Here is an 11,116-nt window from a genome sequence, read left to right as displayed (position 1 = left end):
GGAAGGATATCCTAGGTCTGCATCAGCGATGTATATAAACCCTTGATTGCTAGGTTTTGGCCATTTAGAGTCTTTGAAGCCACTGGTCGGACATATTGGCTCTCCCCAGTAGGCACAGTCCGCCATAGGAATGAATGGAATTCTATTTCACTTGAATGTTTCAAGGACAAAATTACATGTATTTAAGTATGTGTTACTGTAGTGGGGACAGTAACATCAGTAACCTCAGAATCTGACTAAGGAAAGTGTTTTTTATTTTTTCACTTTAAATGTTTATCTCACATAATCTAATTTCAAAGTATGCATTAAGGTGTCTGTAATAGTATAAACGTGACAAAAATGAATGTAGACATTAATAAATGCTTTTCTTTAACTTCCAAAATATGTTTTACAATGGGGGGAGCAAGATGGATACAGGGTGGCTTCAACACAAACCCTCCTATAAGTCTTCTAGTGTGTATATATACATCATTGGTCTTTTTGAGAGTTGTATATTAGGCTGCGCCCTCAGCATGCTCCATTTTCAACCAGCACCCAACAACATTCAAGTGACACCGCTTTTTTGGGCGAAATGGCAGTTTAACGGTTCGTGGCGGTCCTAGCAGCAGCAAATTCAACAGTGCATCAATCCAGTGCACTGCTTCAACTTCATATTTGTCAAAATGACGTAAGTATATATTTGTAGGCAAGTGGCTGGCTAACGTAAATCTGTGACAGGTCAATGACGACAATGAGCTTTAACCTCAATTTGTGAAACTATTAGCCTGCTTATGTTGTGTAGCGAAGTATTTTTATAAATGCATATAGTATATCTTGCCGTAAGGTTGCCATTCTCCAGACAAATCCTTGGAATGACATTGGATACAGACGTCACGAGTCAGATCAGAGAATGTTACATTGTATCTCTTTCTGGTAAAATGGCCTATGAGCTGTTAACATTAAAAATACAATGGGTGATACGATTTTATTCCAGGAATGCCAACGTGTTCTTTTTCTAACAAAATGGCGATATAATCAATGTTTAAGGCGGGAGGGTGAACACAAGAGCGGCTGTTAGGGAGGCGGAAGCAGCCATCTCATTCGCTAGACACACTTCCATCACAGATAGAACCATGTTTAGTTATACAAATCTTTGCTTCTGTTCTGACGATGGTTGCTGTGGAAACTGACTGACCTCATTTGGCGCGTGTGCGAGTCACAAGACAAAGGCAGTGAGGGTATTCAGTGCCCGTGCAAGGAGGTGCGCTGTAAAATGGTAGGGGCATTGTTGTTCACAAAACGCATTACAGATATAAACATAAGTTCAGACTTACATGATTTTTTTGCCACCCAATTAAAAATGTGTGCAGACAAATATTACATTACTCAATCACAACACAACATGACTGACCATGACATAATATAGAATCAACATAAAGGAGAAAAGGCCATTTCTTTAGCCCACATTATGAGCTTCGGTTTACATTATTACATGAACTCACCATGTCATCTCTTATCTCTTTCCCAGGTCCCTTGTGGAAACCCTTAGTACTGCTGTAGTTGACAGCATAAAAGAACCGCTCGACCTCCTACTGCAGTACCTACCGTCTCAGATCGTAGTGACTGTACTACAACAACAGAGCTATGACCATGATGAGCTCACAGTTTGGCCTGGACGATATGGAGGCCATACTCTGGGGGCCTTCCTCTCTTAAGACTTCCATGGCACCACTTGACCCCTATTGAGCAGTTGAATAACCCTCTTTCTTTGTCCTCCACAGAAGATGCCTCCATGGACCATGATGAAGTTACATTGATAGAGGGGAGTTGCACTTCACCCCTCGATCCCTCCGTCATCTTCTCCAATTGTCCTTCTATCCCTCAGAATGACCTCCCTCAGTCCAAGACCATTCAACTGAGACTGGAAGAGAAGGCTCTCATCCTTCTAGACCTATCGGCTGCCTTCGATACTGTGAACCATCAGATCCTTCCCTTGGCAATCTGCTGATGAGCTAGGCCACACCCATCACATTGGTGCAGATAATGGGAAAGGTGAGGACCACCACGTCCTAACTCGATCCCTCCTGTTAACTCAGACCACCCTCTCCGCCCTCTCTACCTTCGTCCTCCACACGTATGTTCATACTGGTCGACAGTGTGTAGAAATCCATAGCAATTTATATTTTATTCCCATGATCTGTTTTTTTGCTCTACAACATCCGCAGTATAGAAAAGGTAATAGGTTTTCTCCCGTCTGGATTACTGCATCAATTAAACCCCTTTCATTTGTTCACCTTCCCAAGTTCTCTCCACGTCACCCCGCTCCTCCGCTCTCTCCACTGGCTTCCAGTTGACAATCCGCTACAAGACCATGGTGCTTGCCTACGGAGCTGTGAGACGGCACCTCAGTACAGGCTCTGAAGGCCCTACACCCAAATAAGGGCACTGCGTTCATCCACCTCTGGCCTGCTCGTCTCCCTACACTGAGGAAGTACAGTTCCCGCTCAGCCCAGTCAAAACTGTTCGCTGCTCTGGCTCCCCAATGGTGGAACAAACTCCCTCACGACGCCAGGACAGCGGAGTCAATCACCACCTTCCGGAGACACCTGAAACCCCACCTCTTTAAGGAATACTTAGGATAGGATAAAGTAATCACTTCTCACCCCCCCCCCCCCTTAAAATATTTAGATGCACTATTGTAATGGCTGTTCCACTGGATGTCATAAGTGAATGCACCAATTTGTAAGTCATAAGAGCGTCTGCTCTTAAATGTAAATGTAAATGTAAGCAGCTTGGTTTGAAGAAATCAACTGTGGGAGCAATTATTAGGAAATGGAAGACCTACAAGACCACTGATAATCTCCCTCGGTCTGGTGCTCCACGCACCAGATCGAGGGGGTCAAATGATCACAAGAACGGTGAGCAAAAATCCCAGAACAACACGGGTGGGACCTAGTGAATGACCTGCAGAGAGCTGGGACCAAAGAAACAAAGCCTACCATTAGTAACACACTACGCCGCCAGGGACTCAAATCCTGCAGTGCCCGACGTGTCCCCCTGTTTACAGCCAGTACTAGAGAGCATTTGTCTAATGTTGTTATGTTCTAGGCTAATGGTCTAATGTTGTCTAATGAATGTTTTATGGTCTAATGTTGTTATGGTCTAATGGTCATTTGTTATGGTCTAATGTTAATGTTATGTTCTAATGTTGTTATGGTCTAATGGTCTAATGTTGTTATGATCTAATGGTCTAATGGTCTAATGTTGTTATGGTCTAATGGTCTAATGTTGTTATGGTCTAATGGTCTAATGTTGTGGTCTAATGGTCTAATGTTGTTATGGTCTAATGGTCTAATGTTGTTATGGTCTAATGTTGTTATGGTCTTGTTGTTAATGGTCTAATGTTATGAATCTAATGGTCTAATGTTGTTATGGTCTAATGCTAATGTTGTTATGATGGTCTAATGTTATGGTCTAATGGTTAATGTTAATGTTAGTCATTATGGTCTATGTTGTTATGGTCTAATGTTGTTATTATGATCTAATTGTCTAATGTTGTTATGGTCTAATGGTCTAATGTTGTTATGGTCTAATGTTGTTATGATCTAATGGTCTAATGTTGTTATGATCTAATGGTCTAATGTTTATGATCTAATGTTGTTATGGTCTAATGTTGTTATGGTCTAATGTTGTTATGGTCTAATGGTTAATGTTATGGTCTAATGTTGTTATGATCTAATGGTCTAATGTTGTTATGGTCTAATGTTGTTATGGTCTAATGTTGTTATGGTCTAATGTTGTTATGGTCTAATGTTGTTATGGTCTAATGTTGTTATGGTCTAATGGTCTAATGTTGTTATGATCTAATGTCTAATGTTATTATGGTCTAATGTTGTCTAATGTTGTTATGGTCTAATGGTCTAATGTTGTTAATGGTCTAATGTTGTTATGGTCTAATGGTTGTTTATGATCTAATGGTCTAATGCTGTTATGATCTAATGGTCTAATGCTGTTATGATCTAATGTTGTTATGGTCTAATTGATCTAATGTTGTTATGATCTAATTGTCTAATGTTGTTATGGTCTAATGGTCTAATGTTGTTATGGTCTAATGTTGTTATGGTCTAATGTGATCTAATGGTCTAATGGTTAATGTTGTTATGATCTAATGTTGTTATGATCTAATGTTGTTATGATCTAATGGTCTAATGCTGTTATGGTCTAATGGTCTAATGTTAATGTTATGGTCTAATGGTTAATGTTGTTATGGTCTAATATGATGGTCTAATGTTGTTATGATCTAATGTTGTTATGATCTATGTTGTTATGATCCTAATGCTGTTATGACTAATGTTGTTATGGTCTAATGTTGTTATGGTCTAATGGTCTTGTGGATAAACATGACTGTCTGCTAAAATGGCATATATTATTATTATTATATGTTCCCCCAGCTCCCCTGAAGACCTCATTACTTCCTTTGAGTGTCCCATGGAGCTGGACTCACTCCCCCTCCCAACTCTCCCTACTCCCACGGACCTTCCCACCACCACTGATCCACTCCTCCCCCTGACCGTCTCACAGCCCCCAGAAGACCCTCAGGAGGTCCATTCACCTCCCCCTGCGTCCCCGATGCCCAGGAGGAGCTAGAGATCAAATCTGAGCCCCAGTCCCCAGCCCCCTCTCTTCTTCCATCTCCCACCTTCACCTTAGAGTTGGGCAGTGAGGTGGATGCCTCGGCGAGTGTCCGCGAGAAGCTGCTTCACCTGGAGTTACCCCAGCCGGTTCCCAGCATCGTGTTGTCTCTCTCCCCAACCCGCATCTTTGTCCTCCTGGCCCCTAAACACGAGGTTGGCGTGACAACCGTCACCATCCCAGAGATCCTCTCCTCTGACAGTGACAGCAGCTTAAGCTCCTCCGGGCAGCTCAACTGGCCCTCCATCGCCACAACTCGGTCAAGGTCCCAAAATAGGAGAAAACCGTACCCAACAACCCCCAAGTCTAGGCCACAACATCCAGATCAGCCATCTCCCACCACCACATCCACTGGAGGACCCCCGAAGGAGAAGAAGCTCAAGAAGATGGGGCAGAACAAGACGGCGGCCACACGCTACCGCCAGAAGAAGACTGAGCAGGAGGCCCTGACCGTGGAGTGCGACAAGCTGGAGCAAAGGAACCACAAGCTGGCGGAGAAAGCAGACTCCATCGCCAATGGGATCCAGTATCTCAAAGACCTCATGGAAGAGGTGTGCCAAGCGAAGAGCAAGGGACTCGGTGACCTCTAACTGTACTGTGTAACCCACCAAGTATCCTACTATCTATAATGCTTTTTAAATGCATGTATTGAGACTCCCAAAGCCCAAGTTCTATTGACCTTCCTGCCTGTCTCTTCCTTTGAGTAAAGAGACTGTTCTTGTAGCTTGAGTTTGATGTAGTCCCTGATCTCTTGTATTAAAACCTTAAGTATTTTCCTAACAGTATATTGACTTGTGTAATTAGTCTGAGCTTCTGTCGTCTCTGTCATTGTTTATTCTTATCAAGACGTGTCTATATTTCTGTAGAAGCATGTAGTCTTAAATAGGTTTTGAATCCTATTATACATGTGTATTTTTACTGTAGTCTGAATCGTATCTAATTGTATTCCTTTCCTTATCTATTAAAAAGTCAAATCCATTTGGTCTTGTGCAATTCATTTAGCAAACTCTGGGAAAATACAGTATGATCATAATACAGTGAAGACAAAGTATATTATTAGGACCAATCTTGCCCTTTTACTGCGTCTCAAATAAGTATTGAGATTTCAAAATAGGGTCCTCTGCCTCATTTAGCTAATACCGGTGTGAATGTGTTCAGAAGTGCGGAGGCCAGTTGTTTAAATATAGCCCAGATATGACCTGATCCAGTGCCCTCCTGAGCCATACAAAAACGGGTTCAATGGAGGAATATTATCAGTATGTTCTGGCTCAACATAACCATTTACCCAGATAAGGGTCAGGTTTAACAATTGCACCACATCCCCTATATAGTTAATTTACTTTTAGTTCATTCTGGAATACATCCAAGTTCCAACAAATTTAGTATTTTCTGATCATCTTGTGTTGGACACAGTTTCCAGCTACCTCACTGACCTGTTCTCTACAGTATATTGTGTGTGATCGACAGTGTGTTTGTGTGCTGACCTAAGCACTGCTTAAATAATGGAGGTTGACCACAGTGACACGACATTGTATTCAACCTAAAACTGGGACTAGAGTTCTCGCACTTTTTTTGTTGCTCTGGGGCTTTTGTCCAGATAGCTTGGGGGAAATTCTCTATTTGGGATTGTGCCAAACCTCTAGGGTATGTGGGACGCTTGTCCACATGGCCAATAGCCAGGGAAAATGCAGAGTGCCAAATTCAAATACATTTCTATAAAAATCTAACTTTCATTAAATTACACATGCAAGATAGCAAGTTAAAGCTACACTTGTGAATCCAGCCAACATGTCAGATTTTAAAAAGGCTTTTCGGGGAAAGCATAAGATGCTATTATCTGATGATCGCACAACAGTAAACAATGAGGCATGACACAAAACACAGAAATAAAATATAAATCATGCCTTTGACGAGCTTCTTATGTTGGCACTCCTATATGTCCCATAAACATCACAAATGGTCCTTTTGTTCAATTAATTCCGTCGATATATATCCAAAATGTCCATTTATTTGTCACGTTTGATCCAGAGAAGCACCGCTTCCAACTTCCAAAATATCTCAAAAGTTACCTGTAAAAGTTGCCAAAACATTTCAAACTACTTTTGTAATACAGGTATTTCTTAACGTATATAATCGATTAAATTGAAGACGGGATGATCTGTGTTCAATACAGGAGCAAAACAAACTGACCCTACTTTTCTGGTTTATGCACCTCTCTCAAAAGGTACACATGAAGTGACGTTGGTTCTGAGCTATGGTACTTCTTCATTTACACAAAGGAAAAACCTAATCCAATTTCTACAAACTGGTGACATCCAGTGTAAGCGGTAGGAACTGCAGGAAAGTCGATTAGATTTCTGGATTCCCCATGAAAACCTATTGAAAAGACAGTGACTTTAAAAAAAAAACATTTTAAAATCTGAATGGTTTGTTCTCGGGGTTTCGCCTGCTAAATAAATTCTGTTGTACTCACAGACATGATTCAAACCGTTTTAGAAACTTCAGAGTGTTGTCTATCCAATACTAATAATAATATGCATATATTCGGATCTGGGACAGAGTAGGAGGCAGTTCAGTTTGGGCACGCTATTTATCCAAAAGTGAAAATGCTGCCCCCTACCCCAAACAGGTTTTAAGTGGTGAATGAGGCACAATGTATGGCTCTCTGAAACCATTCACAAGCTCCCTAAAGAGGCTGTCTGTTCAGTGAGAAGCACAACCATTTCCGTAGGAAAATTAAACCTAATTTACCACAACTTCTGTTGTGTCTTCTTTTGATGTTACAACTGGTCTGTCTGATAGCTCATTTTTAATTAAACCCTTATGTTGCATCATTTAATAATGGATAATAACCCTCACCGCAAAGCAGGAAATGTCATGCGACTCAGTCTTCCTTGGGAATCTCATGCGAAATCCATAGTGGACATGTTACTGGCCAATCTTGACCCTTGACTGAGACAGTAGGCTTTAACAAGCTATGGGTTCTGTTGATGTCAGCAACACTTGAAGTTTTATGCTCAGTTCATAGACATCTTTTAAATATGGGAAGACATGCAATAGGCCCACATTGGATATATAGACCTACAAAATATCTTTGGATGGTATTTGAATGGTATTGCAAAAAACAATGAATGTTTGTTAAATACAGTTCAGTACAATAAGCTCTTAATTTGTTTTTTCTTCTAAGTTTTCCTTATTTAACATTGAGAAAGGATATAAAAGTAAAGTCATTCCTTGATTAGCTCCTTGGATCCCTGTTATGATTTTTGAAATTAGATTGAATAGGAATGGTCTTAAAACTGTCCCTTAAGGCGCTCCTGTCTTTGTGTTGCTTAACTGCAATGTAATGAGGGATGTTGTGTGACAGCATTGCTATGTATTACTGGAATGAAACATTCCTTTTTTTATATCGCAACTCTGGACACTCCTAATGCTTTACTGACTGTTTCATCTAATAGTATATTGCAGTACACTTACTCAAAAAACTTGCACATTCATATTTGAATGTTCAATTGCACTCAATGAAATTTGTGGGAACAACATGTATACCTGTATTGAATCATTTTATACTGTAGGCCTAAAAGCAGACAACAAGTATTCAGCATATGTGGGAACTCCTTTGAGACTCTTGGAAAAGTATTCCAGGTGAAGCTGGTTGAGAGAATTCCTAGAGTGTGCAAAGCTGTCATCAAGGCAAAGGGTGGCTACTTTGAAGAATCTCAATTATAAAATGTATTTTGTTTTGTTCAACACTTTTGGTTACTACATGATTCCATATGTGTTATTTCATAGTTGTGATGTCTTCACTGTAATTCTACAATGTAGAAAATAGTTTTAAAAAATAGAGAAAAACCCTTGAATGAGTAGGTGTGTCTAATCTTTTGACTGGGACTAATATATATATATATATATTAGTCCCAGTCAAAAGATTAGACACACCTACTCATTCAAGGGTTTTTCTCTATTTATACAGTTGAAGTCAGAAGTTTACATACACTTTCATTAAAACTCGTTTTTACAACCACTCCACAAATTTCTTGTTAACAAACTATAGTTTTGGCAAGTCGGTTAGGACATTTACTTTGTGCATGACACAAGTAATTTTTCCAACAATTGTTTACAGACAGATAATTTCACGTATAATTCACTGCATCACAATTCCAGTGGGTCAGAAGTTTACATACACTAAGTTGACTGTGCCTTTAAACAGCTTGGAAAATTCCAGAAAATTATGTCATGGCTTTAGAAGCTTCTGATAGGCTAATTGACACGATTTGAGTCAATTGGAGGTGTAAGTGTGGATGTATTTCAAGGCCTACCTTCAAACTCTGTGCCTCTTTGCTTGACATCCTGGGAAAATCAAAATAAATCAGCCAAGACCTCAGATTTGATTTTTGTAGACCTCCACAAGTCTGGTTCATCCTTGGGAGCAATTTCCAAACGCCTGAAGGTATCACGTTCATCTGTACAAACAACAGAACGCAAGTAAAAACACCATGGGACCATGCAGCCATCATACCGCTCAGGAAGGAGACGTGTTCTGTCTCCTAGAGATGAACATACTTTGGTGCAAAAATTGCAAATCAATCCCAGAACAACAGCAAAGGACCTTGTGAAATGAGTCCTATACCGATATAACCTGAAAGGCCGCTCAACAAGGAAGAAGCCACTGTTCCAAAACCGCCATAAAAAATAGCCAGACTATAGTTTGCAACTGCACATGAGGACAAAGATTGTACTTTTTGGAGAAATGTCCTCTGGTCTGATGAAACAAAAATAGAACTGTTTGGCCATAATGACCATCGTTATGTTTAGAGGAAAAGGGTGGAGGCTTGCAAGCCGAAGAACACCATCCCAACCATGAAGCACGGTGGTGGCAACAAAATGTTGTGGGGGTGCTTTGCTGCAGGTGGGACTGGTGTACTTCACAAAATAGATGGCATCATGAGGGCTGAAAATTACGTGGATATATTGAAGCAACATCTCAAGACATCAGTCAGGAAGTTAAAGCTTGGTTGCAAATGGGTCTTCCAAATGGACAATGACCCCAAGCATACTTCCAAAGTTGTGGCAAAATGACTTAAGGACAACAAAGTCAAGGTACTGGAGTGGCCATCACAAAGCCCTGACCTCAATCCTATAGAAAGTTTGTGGGTAGAACTGAAAAAGTGTGTGCGAGCAAAGAGGCCTACAAACCTGACTCAGTTACACCAGCTCTGTCAGGAGGAATGGGCCAAAATTCACCCAACTTATTGTGGGAAGTTTGTGGAAGGCTACCTGAAACACTTTACCCAAGTTAAACAATTTATAAAATAGGTGCCTTTATTTGAGTAATTACGGTTGTCATGTGAATTGTATATGCTTTCCAAATGATCTGTTTGAATGAATTGTTTGAGAGTTCTGATTAGTGGCAGAAGTGGCTTAGCAGAAAGCACCTCCACCTGCTCCTAACAAAATGGTCGTTGATTTCCTGGAGTGGCAGAAGGGAAAGTGTTGCTGCTGTCTCACACTAGACCTATGGTAGCTTGCTTAACTTCCATCACGGAGGACATCTTCTATATAGTCTCTGTGTTAGCTGTAAGCATCTGGAGTACACTTGTTTGGTTGTGTAGATTTGCAGACAGCCAGCGAGGTAATTCTTGTGCTTTATTGCTACATTTAAAGGGCTTACCTATTTATTGCATGTGCACTTTAATCTGAAGACCTTTTGATATTTAAACCTTATTGAATACAGGATGTGCTTTGCTGTGTTTTACACTATGATCTGGTTTGCCGTGTTTTCCACCAGTTTGCTGTGCATACCAGCCATGGTTGTCCTTAACCAGCTCCTCTGCCTTCTCTCGCAGCTCCTGAACCTGTGTCTTCACCGTGTTGTCATCCCTACTCTGCTGTGTGTTATGATCCAGGCCATGGTATATGTAACCACACATCTCCACCAGCCATCGAAGGGGCTCCCCAGCTGTGCTGAACTCATCCACAAATGTTCCTTCCGGTAGCTGGTCGACCCCAGTGAAGAGCACCATGGTGGACCTCCAGGCCCCTCCTCCTAGATGACCCATCTGCTTCTCTGCAGCCTTCCTGTGGCCCTCTGAAGGGCTGCGACACGGAGACCCCCAGTAGAAGTGCGCGGGGCCCTGGGCTGCAGAGTGTGGCACTGACACACAGTCCCTCCTTGCTCGCCTGCTCTGGTGGGGCCCCGGTGGCATTATTTGCTGAGTCATGGTGTGTAATCCAGGGTGGGGTGTCAACTACGGTGATCTGCCTTCCACAGACTTCCCCATGGCCAACGGTATTGTGGACAGTCTCTGTCCCGGTTTGGAAGACCTCCTCATCTAGGATGGTATTCCCTGTAGTTCTTTAATCAGAAAAAAATATGTGTCATGTTTTGTCATTTATTATCATGTCTTGTCCCTGTGCTTCCCATTCTATTCGTTTCCCTCTGCTG

The 11,116-nt window shown here is 41.4% G+C and overlaps 1 pseudogene; it reads left to right on the top strand.

Annotated features, from left to right (window-relative positions):
* Positions 1-533: 533 nt before the first annotated feature.
* Positions 534-5,649, top strand: LOC124016495 (annotated as a pseudogene).
* Positions 5,650-11,116: the final 5,467 nt, after the last annotated feature.

Source organism: Oncorhynchus gorbuscha, linkage group LG26, assembly GCF_021184085.1.
Source record: "Oncorhynchus gorbuscha isolate QuinsamMale2020 ecotype Even-year linkage group LG26, OgorEven_v1.0, whole genome shotgun sequence".
NCBI lineage: Eukaryota > Metazoa > Chordata > Actinopteri > Salmoniformes > Salmonidae > Oncorhynchus > Oncorhynchus gorbuscha.
This window is presented reverse-complemented; position numbering and strand designations above follow the sequence as displayed.